Source organism: Gorilla gorilla, chromosome 14, assembly GCF_029281585.2.
Source record: "Gorilla gorilla gorilla isolate KB3781 chromosome 14, NHGRI_mGorGor1-v2.1_pri, whole genome shotgun sequence".
Classification (NCBI taxonomy): Eukaryota; Metazoa; Chordata; class Mammalia; order Primates; family Hominidae; genus Gorilla; species Gorilla gorilla.
The window spans coordinates 51,216,553-51,234,123 of record NC_073238.2 but is presented as its reverse complement, the minus strand read 5'-3'; the positions used below and the strand labels follow the sequence as shown (position 1 = coordinate 51,234,123).

At 43.1% G+C, this 17,571-nt stretch overlaps 1 protein-coding gene and 1 pseudogene across 4 annotated transcripts in view; one reads left to right on the top strand and one right to left on the bottom strand.

Annotated features, from left to right (window-relative positions):
• Positions 1 to 11,025: 11,025 nt before the first annotated feature.
• On the bottom strand, positions 11,026 to 11,446 carry LOC101139028 (ragulator complex protein LAMTOR3-like; annotated as a pseudogene).
• A 2,130-nt stretch (positions 11,447 to 13,576) lies between these two features.
• Positions 13,577 to 17,571, top strand: part of SMAD9 (SMAD family member 9) — a 75,440-nt gene continuing 71,445 nt past the window's right edge. For 2 of the 4 annotated variants that reach the window (XM_055359453.2, XM_055359451.2), the window contains exon 1: positions 13,853 to 13,930. The gene's annotated coding sequence lies outside the window, so the exon portion shown is untranslated. Of the gene's footprint in view, positions 13,826 to 13,852; positions 13,931 to 17,571 lie in introns of those variants that run through there. The other 2 variants (XM_031001366.3, XM_031001367.3) reach the window with 2 other exon arrangements.

Sequence of the window (17,571 nt, the reverse complement as noted above, 5' to 3'; positions counted from 1 at the left end):
AAAGCATACATACCGTGTGATTCCATTTATAAAACATTATTGAAAGGACAGATTTATAGAAATAGAGAGTGAATTAATGATTAGTGAAAGTGTTGGAGTAGGAAAGAAGTGGATGTGGCTATAAAGAAGCAGCAGGAGGGATCCTGTGGTGATGGAAATGTCCTGTATCTTAATTGTATCAATGTAAATATCCTGGGTTTGGTCTTATACCATAGTTTTGCAAGATGCCACCATTGGGGGAAACTGGGTAAAGAACACTGAGATCTTTCTGTATAATTTCTTAAAATTGCATTTTGTCATTGTTCAGGCTGCTATAACAGAACACTATATACTGGGGTGGCTTAAACAACATACATTTGTTTCTCACATTTCTGGAGGTTGGGAAGTCCAAGGTCAAGGTGCCAACAGATCCATGGTCTGGTGAAGGACTCTTCCTCATTTGCAGTAAGCTGTGTTCTCTTTGTGCTCTAATTTGGCAGAGAGGAAGAGTGGGTTCTCTATTATAAGGACACTAATCCTATTCATGAAGGCTCTACTCTCATGACCTAATTACCTCTCAAAGGCTCACCTCCTAATACAATCATATTGGGGGTTAGGATTTCAACATAAGAATTTTAGAGAGACACAAACATTCAGTCCATAACCCATGTAAATCTACAGGTATCTCAAAATGAAAATTCTAATTTTGTTGTTGTTGTTATTTGTTTGTTGAGATAGAGCCTCACTCTGTCAACCAGGCTGGAGTGCAGTGGCACGATCCCAGCTCACTGCAGCCTCCACCTCCCAGGCTCCAGCGATCCTCCCACTTCAGCCTCCCAAGTACCTAGGACTACAGGTGCGTGCCACCAGGCCCGGCTAATTTTTTTTTTTTTTTTTTTTTTTTTTTTTTTTTTTTTTTTTTTTTTTTTTTTTAGAGAAGGGGTTTTGCCATATTGCCCAGGCTGGTCTCAAACTACTGGCTTCAAGCGATCTGCCCACCTCGGCCTGCCAAATTGCTGAGATTACAGGTGTAAGCCACCATGCCCGGCCTAAAAAGTTTAATTTTGAAAACTAAAATAGGCATCTAACTTTTTTCCCCAGTCCTGTTATTACTGTTACCACCACTACCAGCTACTACTGCCACAACTACTGGTTTTGTTTTATTATTTTTAAAAAATGCACAGATATTCTTTTAATTTAAAATGTAAAAGTTCTGGTCTTTTTATAGCATAACAGAACATTGGAAGAGGTCCTGTGATTCCACAGGCAATCTTCCGGCATCACAAATGGGGAGCTATGACCCCACTGCAGGAGAATCAATAAGCTATGCATGCAAACTAGTGTCTAACTTGTCCTTTTTAAAATAAAAGGAGTATTGGCCAGGTGCAGTGGCTCACACCTGTAATCCCAGCACTTTGGGAGGCTGAGGCGGGTGGATCACCTGATATCAGGAGTTCAAAACCAGCCTTGACCAACATGGTGAAACCCCATCTCTACTAAAAATAAAAAAATTAGCTGGGCATTGTGGCATCTGCCTGTAATCCCAGCTACTAGGGAGACTGAGGCAGAAGAATCCCTTGAACCCGGGAGACGGAGGTTGCAGTGAGCCGAGATTGCGTAATTGCACTCCAGCCTGGGCAACAGAGGGAAACTCCGTCTCAAAAATAAATAAATAAATAAAAATAAAATAAAAGAAGCATTAGAAGAACCTATCAAATACAAGCCCTAATCAGAAGAGGACAGATTATCATACCACTCCAGATGTAGGTAGGATGAGATTTGGGCCCACTAATGTTTTCAACTATGGTTACTTTTCTCTTCCCACAGGCTGATTATGTAAAGAGAAAAACAAATGGAGGTTTTAATTTTAAAACCCTCAGTTTAATCAAGTCCCATATAATGTTTTACCCTCTTTAACACCTGCCACCTGCAATTCACCTCTGTGATTATTAATAGTAAATGTATTATAGCTGAGCTTTAGTGGCAACCATATCACATTCACTTTTATACATTCAATTCATAAAAATTATTCTAATGAAAACAGAAACTTATTTATATTTCACATAAGAAATATATGCTGGAAAATTTAATCTCATCAAAAATGTGGTTTCTTGGGCATCATATTTTCCTCTAGACAGGCATTGGTTTGGGGGATAGATACTGATTGGCGAGTATGTGACTTTTTCCAGTGAGGTAAGCTGTGTGCATGTCAGTTTTCTTATCTATGACATGGTATCTATGATATTATGTGGGTTGCTTCCCAACAGGGTTATAGTGGTAACCAAATTAAATAATATGAGCGTCAGCTTACAAACTAAAATTTTATGAAAATGTACAGTAACACACATGTACATATCAGAAAGAATATTTTGGTATTTGGTAAATACAGAATATTATCTCATATTTTATTTATGTGTTTATGACCTACCTTATTCTATAGGCAACTTTATTTTAAAAGACTTTATTTCAGGCCGAGCATGGTGGCTCATGCCTGTAATCCCAGCACTTTGGGAGGCCAAAGCTGGTGGATGCAGTGAGCTGAATTCGAGTGATTGCACTCCAGCCTGGGTGGCAAGAGTGAAACTCTGTCTCAAAAAAAAAAAAAGACTTTATTTCTCCACTCAAACTTCTCACTCTAAGAGTAATGCAAAAACTAATGAACAGGCTGGGCGCAGTGGCTCGCGCCTGTAATCCCAGTACTTTGGGAGGCCGAGGCCGGTGGATCACGAGGTCAGGAGATCGAGACCATCCTGGCTAACACAGTGAAACCCCGTCTCTACGAAAAACACAAACAAAAAATTAGCTGGGTGTGGTGGCGGGCGCCTGTAGTCTCAGCTACTCGGGAGGCTGAGGCAGGAGAATAGCATGAACCCGGGAGGCAGAGCTTGCAGTGAGCTGAGATCGTGCCACTGCACTCCAGCCTCGGTGACAGAGCAAGACTCTGTCTCAAAAAAAAAAACAAAAAAAAAACGAATGAACAAATAAGTGTCAGGGTTTGTTTCCTTCTATGTCTATTTAAAAATTTATTCATTTTAATTGATAAAAATTGTATATATTTATGGTATAAAACATGATGTTTTGAAATATGCATGCATTGTGTAATGGCTAAATTAAGCTAATTAACATATGCATCACCTCATACACTCATCATTTATTTGTGATATATATAGTTAAAATCTACTCTCTTAGCAATTTTCAAGTATACAATGCATTGTTATTAACTATAGTCACCAGTCACCATGTTGTATAATAGTTTTCCTGATCGTATTCCTCCTGTAAATGAAATTTTCTATCCCTATTTATTTATTTATTTTTTTTTGAGACTGGGCCTTGCTCTGTCACCCAGCCTGGAGTGCAGTGGTGGGATCTCGGCTCTCTGCAACATCCGTCTCCTGGGGCTCAAGTGATCCTTCCAGCTCAGCCTCCCGAGTAGCTAGGACTACAAGCACATGTCACCAAGCCCAGATAATTTTTGTATTTTTTTTGTAGAGACGGGGTTTCACCATGTTGCTCAGGCTGGTCTCAAACTCCTGTGCTCAAGTGATCTGCCTCCTAAAGTGTTGGGATTGCAGGCACGAGCCACTGCACCTGGCCCCTAACTATTGTCAACAGAGGGCTAAAAAATAGACCTAAGACTCAAATGATATGTGAACCAATAGAAAAGACATGGAATCAACCCAAATGCCCATGAACAAGACTGGATAAAGAAAATGTGGTATATATATGCCATGGAATACTATGCAGCCATAAAAAATAATGAGATCATGTCCTTTGCAGTGACATGGATGAAGTTGGAAGCCATTATCCTCAGCAAACACACACAGGAACAGAAAACCAAATATTGCATGTTCTCACTTATGAGTGGGAGCTAAACAATGAGAACACATGGACACAGGGAGGGGAACAACACACACTGAAGCCTGTTGGGAAGGGAGAGTGGGGAGAGGGAGAGGATCAGGACAAATAGCTAATGGATGCTGGTCTTAATACCTAGGTGATGGGTTGATAGGTGCAGTAAACCACCATGGCACACATTTACCTATGTAACAAACCTGTACATCCTGCGCTTGTACCCCAGAACTAAAATTAAAAATTTTTAAAAATGATATGTGAACATAGAAGTACATCATCAAGGAAGAAAAGTGATTAGGTCAAATGTGTAAGATTCTGTGTGCACATGAAACATTTTATGTGTACAGAAAATGCTTTTAGAGATATTCTTTTATTAGCATTTAAAGTATTTTGAATATCTCTTTAATTTCTCCTAGGGTTCTATAAATTAAAGTTAAATGAAAGAGCAATGTGTGGATCGAAGAGCATAAGATTTATTAGCCATTATAAAGATGATAATACCATGAAAATGGCAAAAAGGCAACGTGTTAATCACTTCACAGTTATGAGGAAAAAAATTAGCACATTTCAGACAGGCAGCACACAGGCAGGGGCCTTGCTGGTCTAATGGCTTCAGCCTGTCCTTTAAAGGAAAGGAGAGACATTTTCTAGCCAATTTGAGGCCAAAACTTGGCTTTAAACTAAGGGTTTGTTTTCCCGTTATTAGCGGTAAACCCCAACTATTACTCTGAGGTTCCCTAGGTTGTTGCCTTTTATTTCAGAAAGTATTGCACAGCTTCCAAATCAAAATTAAATTTATCTTTAACTTAAATAGCTGCTATTCAAAAAGAATGGGGCCCATTTAGTTCTATGGGGATCAGGTGTCACAAAATCAAACACCCCCATCACAAACTACAAAAATATATAAAAATGAAATAAATAAATAAAATTTAAATGTAAAAAAAGCCCTTATAATGGGATTAGAGTCTGTGCCACATACACCGTCAAATAATTAAATCCCACGTAAAAATAAGAATAAGCCTTAGTTTTACCCTTACAGTGGAAGTTCTGTGGATCATACTCTGTCTCTTCAGCCCCTTCAACATGCCTGCCGCTTCTCTATGAACATGCATCACCACCCAGTCCACCCTCACTACACACACACAAACACACACAGACACACACACTACTGTTAGTCTTCCAAAAAAGAGTCCAGGGGCAGGCATTGTTTTCTCCTTCATTGCTCTGCACCTGGGATATCAAAAACTCAAGCCCACGCCCAGGATCCATTATCCTATTCTCTTCATCTACTCACAGTAAATCTTCCTACATTTCATAAGTATTTAATGAGCATTTACTATGTGCCAGATGCAGTTTTAGCTGTGAGAAATAAGAGCAAAATCAGACACACTCCTCATTCTTTCTGATGTTATAATTAATTAAAGGGGACTGATATTAATCAAATAGTTAAATTATATATCAGTGTGGAACAACAGTGTTGATTATGAATGAGAAAGATACAGGCCACATGAGATTACAAAACAGAGGATCTAAGTCAGAGAAGACCAAGAAGGCTTCTCTAGGATGTGACACTTAAACTGGGATGCAGAGGAAGGGAAGTCACTAATGAGGCAAGGAGGGGAAGAAGGAGCACTCTATGAGGAAGCCCAGGTGAAATTTCAAATGGGAGCTGATGGTTGAGTAAGTCCTGCAACTTAAGTAAGTAGAAGGCTTTCTGTTCTTTTTTATTTATGGCATATTCATTCATTTATTGATTTAATTTATTAAAATCTTTGTGGGTTTGTTAAGGGCAGCAGAGGTATCAAGAACGAGAAGCAAATATGACATCAAAAGCACAAGCAATAAAAGCAAAAGTAGACAAATGGGACAACATCGAACTTAAAAAACATCTGTGCATCAAAAGAAACATTCAACAGAATAAAAAAATCAACCTACAGAACGGGAGAATATATTTGCAAATCACATATCGGATAAGGGTTCATCTTCAGATTACATAAGAAACTCCTACAACTGGACAGCAACAACAACCACAATTACAACCAGAATAAAACATTGGCAAAGGACTTGAACAGACATTTCTCTAAAGAAGGTATACAAATGCCAACAGGCATGCGAAAAGATGTTGAACAGCACTATTCATAAAAGAAATGCAAATCAAAGCCACAACGAGCCATCTCCTCGCACCCTGTAGGATGGTCACTGTCAAAAGAACACAAAATAACAAGAGTTGGCAAGGATGTAGAGAAATTGGAACCCTTGTGCACTGTTGGGCGTGTAAAATGTGGCAGCCATTGTGGACAACAATATGGCGTTTTCTCAAAAAATTAAAAACAGAATTACTGTTTGCTCCAACAATCCACTTCTGGATATACATCCAAAGAACTCAAAGCAGAATCTCAAAGAGATACTTGCACACCCATGTTCATTTTTTCACAACAGCCACAAGGTAGAAGCAACTCAAATGTTCACTGATGAATGGATAAAGAAAATATGGTATATACACGCAATAACAGAATGTTATACAGCCTTAAAAAAATAAAGAAATCCTGTCACATGCTACAGCATGGACAAACCTCCAGGACATTATGCTAAGTGAAATAAGCCGGTCACAAAAGGACAAATACTGTACGACCCTACTCATATGAAGTATCCAAATCAGTCAAAAATCACAGAGACAGAAAGTAGAAAGGTAGTTTCTAACTGGGGGAGAGGGCATTAGTGATTAATAGGCATTGAGTTTCAGTTTTGCAAGATAAAAAAGTTCTAGAGATCTGTTGCTGCAAGACAATAGTTAAGACTACTGAACTGTACATTTAAAAAAATTAAAGACATTAGCTTCCGCTTCCAGGAAGCCACGGCTTACGTTGCAGACATGTCTAAGTCCAAAAACCACACAACACACAACCAGTCCCCAAAACTGCACAGAAATGGCATCAAGAAACTCTGATCACAAAGATACGAATCTCTCTCTTTTATTTTTTTGAGATGGAGGCTCGCTCTGTTGCCCAGGCTGGAGTGCAGTGGCTCGATCTTGCCTCACTGCAACCTCCGCCTCCCGGGTTCAGGCCATTCTCCTGCCTCAGCCTCCCGAGTAGCTGGAAGTACAGGTGCCTGCCACCACACCTGGCTAATTTTTTGTATTTTTAGTGGAGACGGGGTCTCACCGTGTTAGCCAGGATGGTCTCGATCTCCTGACCTCATGATCCACCTGCCTCGGTCTCCCAAAGTGTTGGGATTACAGGCCTGAGCCACTGCGCCCAGCCCATACGAATCTCTTAAGGGGGATGGGCCCTGAGTTCCTGAGGAACATGTGCTTTGCCAAGAAGCACAACAAGAAGGACCCAAAGAAGATGCAGGCCAACAGTGCCAAGGCCATGAGTGCACGTGCCAAGGCTATCGAGGCCCTCGTAAAGCCCAAGGAGGTTAAGCCCAAGATCCCAAAGGGAGTCAGCTGCAAGCTTGATCGACTTGCCTATATTGCCCTACTCCAAGCTTGGGAAGTATGCTTGTGCCCTCATTGCCCAGGGGCTCAGGCTGTGCTGGCCAAAGGCCAAGGCCAAGGCCAAGGCCAAGGAATAAATCAAGACCCAGGCTGCAGCTCCAGCTCCAGTTCCAGCTCAGGCTCCCTAGGTGCCCAGCCTCCTACAAAGGCTTCAGAGTAGAGATCTTTGTCTTTGTCTGCCAACGTGAGGACAGAGGACTAGTGCGACACCCCCAGGCTGCCGTGTACATGGGGTTGGTGTTCTCCTGTGCTATTTGTACAAATAAACCTGAGGCAGGAAAAAAAATCAGACATTAAAAAAAAGTCAGTCTCATCTAGTCCCTAAAATGGTTCCAAATAACATATTACTAAGCACATTTTAAAATAAATGAATAAATCTGATTAACTCCAATAGTAACATGAATTTAACTGAAATAATAAAGGTGCGTTTCAAAATTTTTTAAAAAAGAATGATAGTCAACAAAACACTGAATAATGATTAAAAGGTCACCGGTGACCTCTAAGAATATTAGAACAGCACTGAAATCAAACAGTGCACAGCGGAAGACAAAAGCCAGATTTGGTGAAATTAGGAAGGGTGGGGTGGCAAGGAAGAAGAAACAAATATCAGCCCTCCTTGTGAAGTCTGACAGTGGAAGAAAGGCCAAATACTGTGTCGGTTTGAGAAAGGGTTTGTTCCCTCCCAGGACGAAAAGCTCTAATTTGATTGATTTCATGACCTTGGTTATTGTTTCTCTCTCATAGAACAAAAAGAGAGATGCCAAATGGACTCAAGAGAAGTGAAACCCAGAGGCTGCAAATTGCTAGCCAAACTTGGTTCACCATAAAACCCAGGTGGGTTGCAAAATATTTTAAGTTGTGGTTGGGCACAGTGGCTCCTGCCTGTAAACCCAGCACTTTGGGAGGCCGAGAAGGGCGGATCACCTGGAGATAAGGAGTTCGAGACCAGCCTGATCAACACAGTGAAACCCCATCTCCACTAAAAATACAAAAATTAGCTGGGCATGGGGGCATGCACCTGTAGTCCCAGCTACTCGGGAGGCTGAGGCAGGAGAATTGCTTGGACCCACGAGGCGGAGGTTGCAGTGAATCTAGATCTCACCACTGCACTCCAGCCTGGGCGACAGAAAAAAACTATTTTAAGTTGTAAGATTTTCCATAAAATTCTGGATGTCTGTTATCTCTTGAAAGGATATTCTTATTCTCACACGGCCAGAGCTGGCTGGAGCTGCATAGCAATCGCTCCCTTTAGAAAGGCAAAGCCACATCTGTCTTCTAATTACTTTCTGAATATTTTTCACCACATACTAAACATTTCATTGATTCGACCAATATTTATTGAGCACCTACTGTGTGCCAGGCATTGTTCCAGGCTGTGGGGATACAAGTAGTGAGCAAGACCAGCCTTCTAACAGAGGAGCCAGTCAAAACAAACATATACATAGTTTATATAATTTCATGTAGTGATGCTGCTCTGAGGTGGAAAAAGGTAAATACATTTTAGGAACAATTGTGGGAAGAGGAGGGTGATTTTCTTTTATCTTTTTTCCCCAAAGCATAGTTTCCTGCTTCATAGTACTTATTAACCTATTTCATCTAAAGGTAGCATTTCCTCCCGTCTTCAATCCTTGATTCCGCCAGTTTTTTTTTTTGCCAAAGTTTATCGATTATCTCTTCAAAGTGTCCATAAATACATCTCCTCCTCACTTTTCTAGAATCCCACAGATGCCCATCACCTCATGCCTAGAATGTTGCAATGGCTTCCTAATTGGTCTCCTTACCTCTTATCTCTACAAAATTTTCTCCCTCAGCCCCTTCCACCTTCTAGCCTGTGTAGATTATTCTTCCTGGGATGTCACTGCCCATGTTCATCACTTTTCAACTCCACTTCAAGTTCCAGGACAACAATGAGGTGTAAATACCTGGGCGTTGGAGAAAGGCAGCCTGGAGGGGATAGTCTGTGTGTCCCTCAGGTTCCTCAACGTAAAATGCAGATGATAATTCTCCCGTGAGAGGTCATGAGAGGGAAATGAGAGGAGGTGTGGGAAGCGCCAGTCCAGTTCCCGGTTGGGGGACTCTCACAATGGAGACAGGGTCTGATCCTCACTGCTGAGTCAAGATGGTCCATCGCTCTCTTGTCTCAATCCTTTAGAATGTATTTGGTGATGAACTGCTGTGTTAACATTGTTTTTCTTATCTATCCAACTAGTTTGACAATTCTCTTAGGAAAACTGAGGCTTTTCTACTCAAAGTGTCAGGGAATTCTGCACATAGTAGGCATTCTGCCTTCATGATTGAACAAGTTGGGCCTGCATTAGAGTGTCAGGCCAGGGTGGCAAGTGGGCTGAAGTGCAGCCTGCACTCTGCTGTGAGGCCGGCACATGCAGGGCTGCACCCACTCAGGCAGGGTGGAGGCCCAGGGGGGTGCAGGACAGTAAGTGTTCATGCTCTCTTCTCAGGTTGGAGCTAAAATTTCGACCCTGTGAAGAGCTCCCTGACACCTCCCTGTGCCCACTCCCCTACGGTGACACACAAAGTTGTGTGATAATCATTGGTAGATGTATCTCTCTCTTAGGCTGCCTTTACTAAGGGCCAGTGCTCTGTGTTCATATAGTTAATTCGGGTGCCTGGTACTTAGGAAAGCATTCAATAGTGATTATGGAATGAAAGATGACTTTCAAGGAAAGTCCGAATGGGAGGCAGAAAAAGTGCAGCATCAGGACAGAGTTACAGATAAAATTTAGAAAGGAGACTTGAGGTGGGAGGAGTGTGGAGGCTATGATTCCTAGTTATTACTCTGAGTGGAACCATTATCATGCTAGCTCAAACTTAAGGTACAAGAGACGTACAAAGCAGAATCTTTGCATCCATGGATGACTACAGACTTTGTTACAATCTGTTATTTTTTTATTTTTTAATACTATTTTATGTATACTCACAGATGAAAAAATGGTTATACTATCATGTTTACATAGATACTAATATTGGAAACAGAATTCAGTAACCAATTACATTTAAATTTTATAAAGAACACACAAACATTAAAACACTGATTAGTTATAGAAAGCAGAGTTTGAGGAAAAACCATTAGCTATAATTTTTATTTTCATTAAAGAGCAGCACCCTCTGAGAAGAATCAAACCAATCAGTAATATTCATTTATATCATAAAATAATAAGTACAAAGGAAAGCTAGTGACTGTACTGATTTTATTGCTTTTACTAAGTCATTTTATGTTCCTCACACTCAATGAGAAGAAATAAAACATAATCTGAAGAAAAATATCTCATTATTATTCGCAGTAAAAAATCTGCTTCATTCTGCAGGCCTGGGCAGATTGTACAATAGAGAGCACTTAATGGCTCAAATGGATCAATGTACCAGTTTGATTCTGATCCACGGAATAGAATCCCATCCATATTTGGTGGCTGGACTAACTCCATGGGAGCTGTGACAGACTGAACTATTTTTGTGGTATCCCCAGATCTCACTAAATAAGAAAAGACCCTACACCAGAAAATATAACAATCAATTCGTCCATAAATTTTATCTATATGCTTGCTCTTCAGTATAAGTTGGAAAAAGAGGCCCTTTCTTGAGGACATGGATAAAAGTATTATGGTCTAACGATTGCTGGATCGATATTGTGTTGTTATAATAAAGATAAGGTACACATTGAAACCACTGTCTGATTAAGAAACTTCCACAACTTGTCTCAATTCTTCAAATAATGGAGTAAGTTTCTTTTCTAGGCTGACAATTAGTTCTGTATTGGCATTGCTGCTGGCTATGAAACTCACCACCAAAGGTAAATGATTTAACTGAATCACCTGGTAGGTGTAACAGTAACAGATGATACTTTTATTTTTTGAAAGTCCAGGTTTGCTCCCGTGGTCTGTTGCAAGGGCAAAAGTAGGTAAGAAACCAGGTCTCAAAGCATGCTCTGGAGCATTATCAATGGCCACTTTAATAACAGGTACTCCAACTCTGAGACAACAATAGCATGGAGCCCTTCAACACCTTGTAACATTTGATACATGAATCGCTTTAGGTCATCCGCCATGATGAACCCCCTTCTCTTGCAGGATCAATCTCCTTGCCTGGGGTTTCTGGGCTGCCCGGTTCTCTCCACTGTCACTTCAGGGACAGCTTCAAAGACCACAATCTGGTTTTATGCTGGGTATATGGCAAACGCAAAGAATCGGCTCTCTCTTGGGGTAAGGAAGCTGCCCTTCCTACCACTGTTTTATAGCCTGAGGGAGCTCGTGTTAGGCCAAGACCTTATCACCTTTCAGAAAACAGATTTCAGTTTTGCCGTGGTTTTGAGGTCCTGAACCAAAATGTCACTGGCGGTTCTACCAAATCACAACCTCTGACTGAGTCTCCTTTCATATGATTCCCATAACAGAATGTTTTGGTGGAAGTTCTATTAAGCAGTAAAACCACAGCCAATCAAGAAATCACCGGGAAAGATAAAGCAAAGTCTAGCTTTCCATTAACCAGGATAGTCAGCTTCTGTAAAATGGAGTGTCAACACTGCGCCTTCTGTCTTAGGCCAAGCATTTTCTCCTTCTTGGAACTCACCAGATCTTATTGTTCTTGAGTGTAACGGATTAACTTTCTATACTAGCCTTGAGGAATACATGATAGGAATTATATCAGTGGACAGACTAATGTTTAGGCAGGAAAAAGTCATCATCGTGCAGAAATATCCTGGTATGTAAATGAGAACGTACAGAAAAGAGCAGACTAGACACACTCTAAATCAAAGGCCTGCCAAGAGTCAAGAGAATTCCGCGAACTGAGAAAGACTCCATGCCAGAAGCATGAGCCAGCGCTGCAGAGGTTATAATTTCTTTCTCTGCATCGTGTCCTCCGCATTATGCTCATATACGAGAAGGAAACTGAGATAGTGATTGGGCCATTTCTTTTCTTAATTTAATTTTTAAAAACTTGAGCCACAAGGTATCAATTCTGAGGACCTAATTAGTTTACTGGCAATAAAGTCCACATCCAGCCTAATCCTTAATATATAATCTGTAGCCCTTACCAGTCCCGCTGTTTCCTGGTGTTTCTCACCCAGGACAATCTCAAACCCAACACATAGCCGGGTGCAGAGGTATCTGGGCCAGTGTAGAAAGAAGACTTTGAGGTTAAGGCATGGTATTTAAGGTTCTGCTGCAAATGTTGTTTTAAACAAATCACCGTTCAACTACAACGGTATAATAATGCAAAAATAGCATCTGCCATGAAGAAAGTGCAGTGCTTTGAGAACTAGAAAAAGCAGTTAAATTTAAGGCCTTGCTTTACATTTCGGAGCCGCCATCGGGGCCTACTGGAGGTATGACTTTCCTGCACACAGGAACAAGCTGAAAACTGCCCTGTGGCTTTATTCCACGTTCACCCCTGCCGCAAATGCCTTTTCTGTGAGGAGCTACGGGCTGATGGGGAATCAGAGGTGGTTCTTCCTAAGTGGCGTTTCTGAGTGGGTTCCAGGAGTCCACAGTGACTTTAAGAGGCAGGCTACGTGGGGGACAGCCAGGCCGTGAGACGAGAAAGTTGTACAGTAACATTGCTGTGTGCCCATAAGTTTGTATCTTTTATTAGATTAGATAATATATCTCACATGCTGGGTTGTTAAGCAAATAAATATGCGTAAGGAAATTACAATCCACATAATTACATGAGTCGTTTTAACCACCACTCACCCCCAGAGTGATTAGATTTTCTTCTGCCTATGCCAGTGCGGCCCAGTTGCTCTGTCACTGTCCATGGGAACAGGATCCCCTTACTCCGAAAAGCAAATCAGGAACAAACAGGGCAAGTGAGAGTCACTATCAGGGCCCAGAAACATGTGAGAAACAGCAGCTCAGAAGGGTCTCTAGACTGATGGGGGGGGGGTGATCCTATATTCTTGTTGGGGTGACAACTCTTTTGGTTTCGGGCTCCAGGTGCTGGCAAGAAATCTCAGAGGTGGGGTGGGAGAGAGAGACGCGAGGCGACCCACGCAGACAAAGGGCTCCCACCCCACCCCGGGGCCCCCCCAGCAGGCCGGGCAGGAGCCGAGCCTGGGGTCGCGCAGGGGGACCGAGAGGGCAGCCCGGGGCTGGGGGTGGGGAAGAGGCGGGAACCGAGCCGCAGGCCGCTGCGAGGAGTACTACCCCGACACCCCCGCGCCGCGAGTTTCCGCGCACGTGGCCGTGGGGCCGGTCTCGCTCCCGCCCCCCGCCGGGCCCGCGCATCCCCCTCCTCTGCGGCTCCCGGAGCGGCCAGAGCGCGCGGCGGCGGGCGGGGGCGGGCCGCAAGCAGGGCTCCCTGGCCGCTTTCCAGGTCGGCGCACTAATACGGGCGATGAGGCTTCGCGGCTCCAGTCTGACTGACGCCGGCTGGGGCTGCCGCCGCCGCCGCCGCCGCCGCTGCAGCCGCTGTCTCGGTCCCCGCCACCGCCGCCGCCGCCGGGCCCTGCAGGCGCTGGGCGCGCGCAGCCAGGCAGTGAGTGCGCGGCGCACGGAGCGGGCGGCCGGGGGACCACCGCGGGGGCGGGGTGGGGGGCGCCGGACCTGGGTGGGGGAGGGATGAGTGGCACCGCGGGGACAGGTAAGACGTGCCCTCCTCGGCCGCGCGCTGCTTGTGTGCGTGCGTGTGAGCGCGTTGAGTGGAGGGCGAAGTTGTTCGTCCTCGGGGCAGCCTGGGAGGCTCCTCGGCGTGAGGCTTGGCTCTTGGCGCTCGCTGTCCCGGGGTTTCTTGGTGGAGCCTGTCTGGGGTGGGGTGGGGTGGGGTGGGCGCGGGGCCGGAGGGGGCCGCTCTGGGGAGTTGGCCGCGGCGCAGCTCGCCTGCCTCGCGCCTGCATCCGCCCGCGCCGCGGGCTCCGGGACCTGTCAGGGGATGTTCGACCCGCAGCGGGGGCGGCGGTCGGGTCGGGGCTGGGGCCCGGGGCGTGGGCAGGGACCAGGATAGGCGCCTGTGGAGTCGCTTGCTGTAGCTGGAGATCAGGGACAGCGGACAGCGGACAGCGGGGGCGGCGGGGGTCGTCACTGTGACTCTTTGGGGGCCACTTTGAAACTCGCCAGTGCCGAATTGGCCTCACTTGCCTTCTGTTTCGTAGGCTTTTTGCTTTGTTTACCTTTGAGGCATGCGAAGTGAGAAAAAAAGTTAGGAATGTTGTTCAAGTGTCTCCGGGCTCGCGCTTGGACTGTGTCGGAGCCGGGGTGTTTGTCTTTTCCTTGGCCCGCCCCTCGGTGCCAGCTCTCCGCAGAGGGGAGGGGGCGAGGTGGGGAGCAGATACAGGAGACTGCCTGACGCCAGCTTTGTGATCGGAAGGAGGAGAGCTGGGAGAACATTTTTATGGATGGCTAATCGCTGACAAGTCTTCCCGTTACTATTCCTTCCTCCTCCTGCCCTTGACCGTGGACATTTGAAGTGATAGTTTGGAAATACTACCTTGACTTATTTCTGGGCTGGAGTGGGTACTCCTGAGAACTAACCTACAAAGGATACAAATCGAGTTTGGAGATAAAATTGTATGTAAATTCTTTACCCAGTAGTTTACAGTGAGAAACACACCCACAGGGCACTGTGGAGTTCTTTGGATGGATCCAGTTTACTAGTACCATTTCGGTGGCTTGCCAGATTTCTCGGATGATCTTTTGGAAATGTAGGTTAGCAAGAAGCATGGAGGCTGACCGTTAAGTCGTGAGGCATTTAATAATGCTGCCTCCTAAGCAGTAACTGAGCGGAACGTTTGTGGCACCCGTCTGGGAAAGTGAAATGTGACTACTACAAGCATATCTCCTGCCTTAGCATTCCTCCAAGTGTGAGGGAATGCCTTTGGATGTTTACATTTTAAAAATAGTGATCTATATTTAAGAAGGCATTTAAAATAAAAGCCAAAGACATTCTCAACTCCAAATAGACAAAGATTCAATAAAAGAGTTTCCCTGTGCTTGTAGGAAAGCATCAGCACAATTTTAGACTGCTTTTAGGTTTGTGGTTATCCAAGAAGGAGGCTTCAGATAAGAAAAGGATGTAACGCTTTATAAATAAGGAACATTTTAAATACAAGATGACAGCAATTTCAAGTACTGTATCCGAAAAACAACTTTTAGTGGTAATAGTCACCTTCAATGATGGCAAGACAGCTGTCTGCCAGACAGCCTTCGGCCTCTTAATGTATTCTGACACAACCAACTCCCATTTTTATGCTTGACTGGTTATCTTTGTCAGAGCTGTTTTATGCTTGAGCTCTCTGGTTTCAAACTATGCTTAAGAGAATGCCAACATACTCTTGATCTGAACAAACTCATGTTTATCAGTGCAGTGTTTACTAAAAATCAAAGACGTAAACAAATTTTGGGTTAAACCTCTAAGTACTTTAGAATTGCCACATCATTGTCATCAGTCTTTCAAAGTCAACATGAACTATTTGGCTTTTCTCCTTTAAAAAAATTTTTTAACTTATATATTCCTAGTTAGTAAGTAATCAGAAAATATTCACAGATGTCAACTCTTGCATCTGTGATTGCCCAAGACATGGATGAGAAAGAATAGTTTTGTTTTGTTTTTTAAATGAAACATTACTAAAGATATCCATAAGTAATAAACAACTGGTACACTGTCTTTACTAATCATGTGATCAGTTGGAGGGAAAAAAGTCTGTCCAGAAGTTGTTTCATAAAGATGAAAATATTCAATGTCAGTATGAAAATACTCAATATGTTTTCCAAATAGTTTAATTCTGATTAATGAGAGTGCACTATGCATTGCCAAACTGGAGGGATGGTGTTTCGTAAGTGATCACTGTAGGATTAAGGTAACTAGTTTATATCTGACATTCCCTCTGTAATAAATAGGACAGCAGTTTCATCGTGTTCTGCTTTAATATGTGGGAAATAATCCTTATCCACAGGATGTACTCTGATATTAGGGAAGGTAAAGGTTATGACAAATATGTGGTTTTTCTGATTTGCCAGACATACTATGCTAAATTTTAAAGCTTTAACGAAGCTTAGTGCAGACTTTCTGTATATTGTTTTGGACACTTAGAGAGGAGTTAAAAAAACGGGAAACTGTCCGGAATGAAACAGTAAATATAGCAGTACGTTGAAACCATGAATCTTCTCAAATAGTTGTAATTCTAGGCTGTTGGATTTATATTTCCTTGGTTACTGTTGCTAGTGGGTTGAAAAGTTATTCTAAAGCAAAAAAAAAAAAATGCAAACAGTAAATGCATAAGTGCTTACAATACTGTGAGCATTTTCACAATGTTTCATGTTATCCTGGTGAATGTCCGTGTCCTAAGTAAGGACATTTAAAAAATAAACAATTATCCCTTGGTAATAAACTAACCTTTTAAAATAAATATTCCGGTAAATTTTGTGTCTTAAGAAACTTGTGTCAACTAAAGTTGTTAGGATTTCAAGATATCTGTTAGCATTAGGAGTCATTATACCCATGGAAACTGGATGTTCTTCTTGCTTGGTGGTCTTCATCCTGACACTTCCTACCCCAAAACCATGACGGACACCTCGGCCACACTTGCCCGACTTGTATTCTGCTCTCCTTTGGTGTCGGCTTCCTTTTGTGTTAGGCTGACCCAAGACCACTTTTCCAGGCTTATCTTCCCGGTCTTTCCCTATTTTATGCTGCAGTTAAAATAGCAAATGCTAGTTTCCATGCATACCCTGGCTTTCCTCTCCTGTGCACCTTTACCCCACGCTGAGGCCTTCCCAGCTTCCCCACCTCCCACAGGATCCTCAAATATGACTTCTTCATCTTGTATGCCCTGTTCAGGCGCTGCCTTCATGGGACTTTCTGTGATGACCCTGGTCCCAGGTATGTCCTCCTTCGAGCTCCTGTGACTCTTCGCCTTTTCAACTCTTACCTGTTTTGTATTAAGTTACTCATAGACTAATTTATTTCTTCCCCTCAGACCATCCTTACAAGATCCAGGAAGGAAGGGACTGTTTCATCTACCTTTTTTATTCTCTGAATGCTGACCACAGTGCCCTTTATAGTACTCTATCAATAAATAACAAATACATGACACATTTTTTCACTGAACCCATGGTCCCTCCTGAAATAAAATCTGTAAAAGCATTTCACCCATAGGATAAAGTCCATCTTTCAAGAAGCTGGTGTTGAATCTGAGCTGAGGACTAGTTAAGAGGCCTGAAATCCCAGTTGAGAGCCTCCTTCTCCTGAATATTGTGGCTGAGCATTACAGTCAGGAAAGCTTCTAT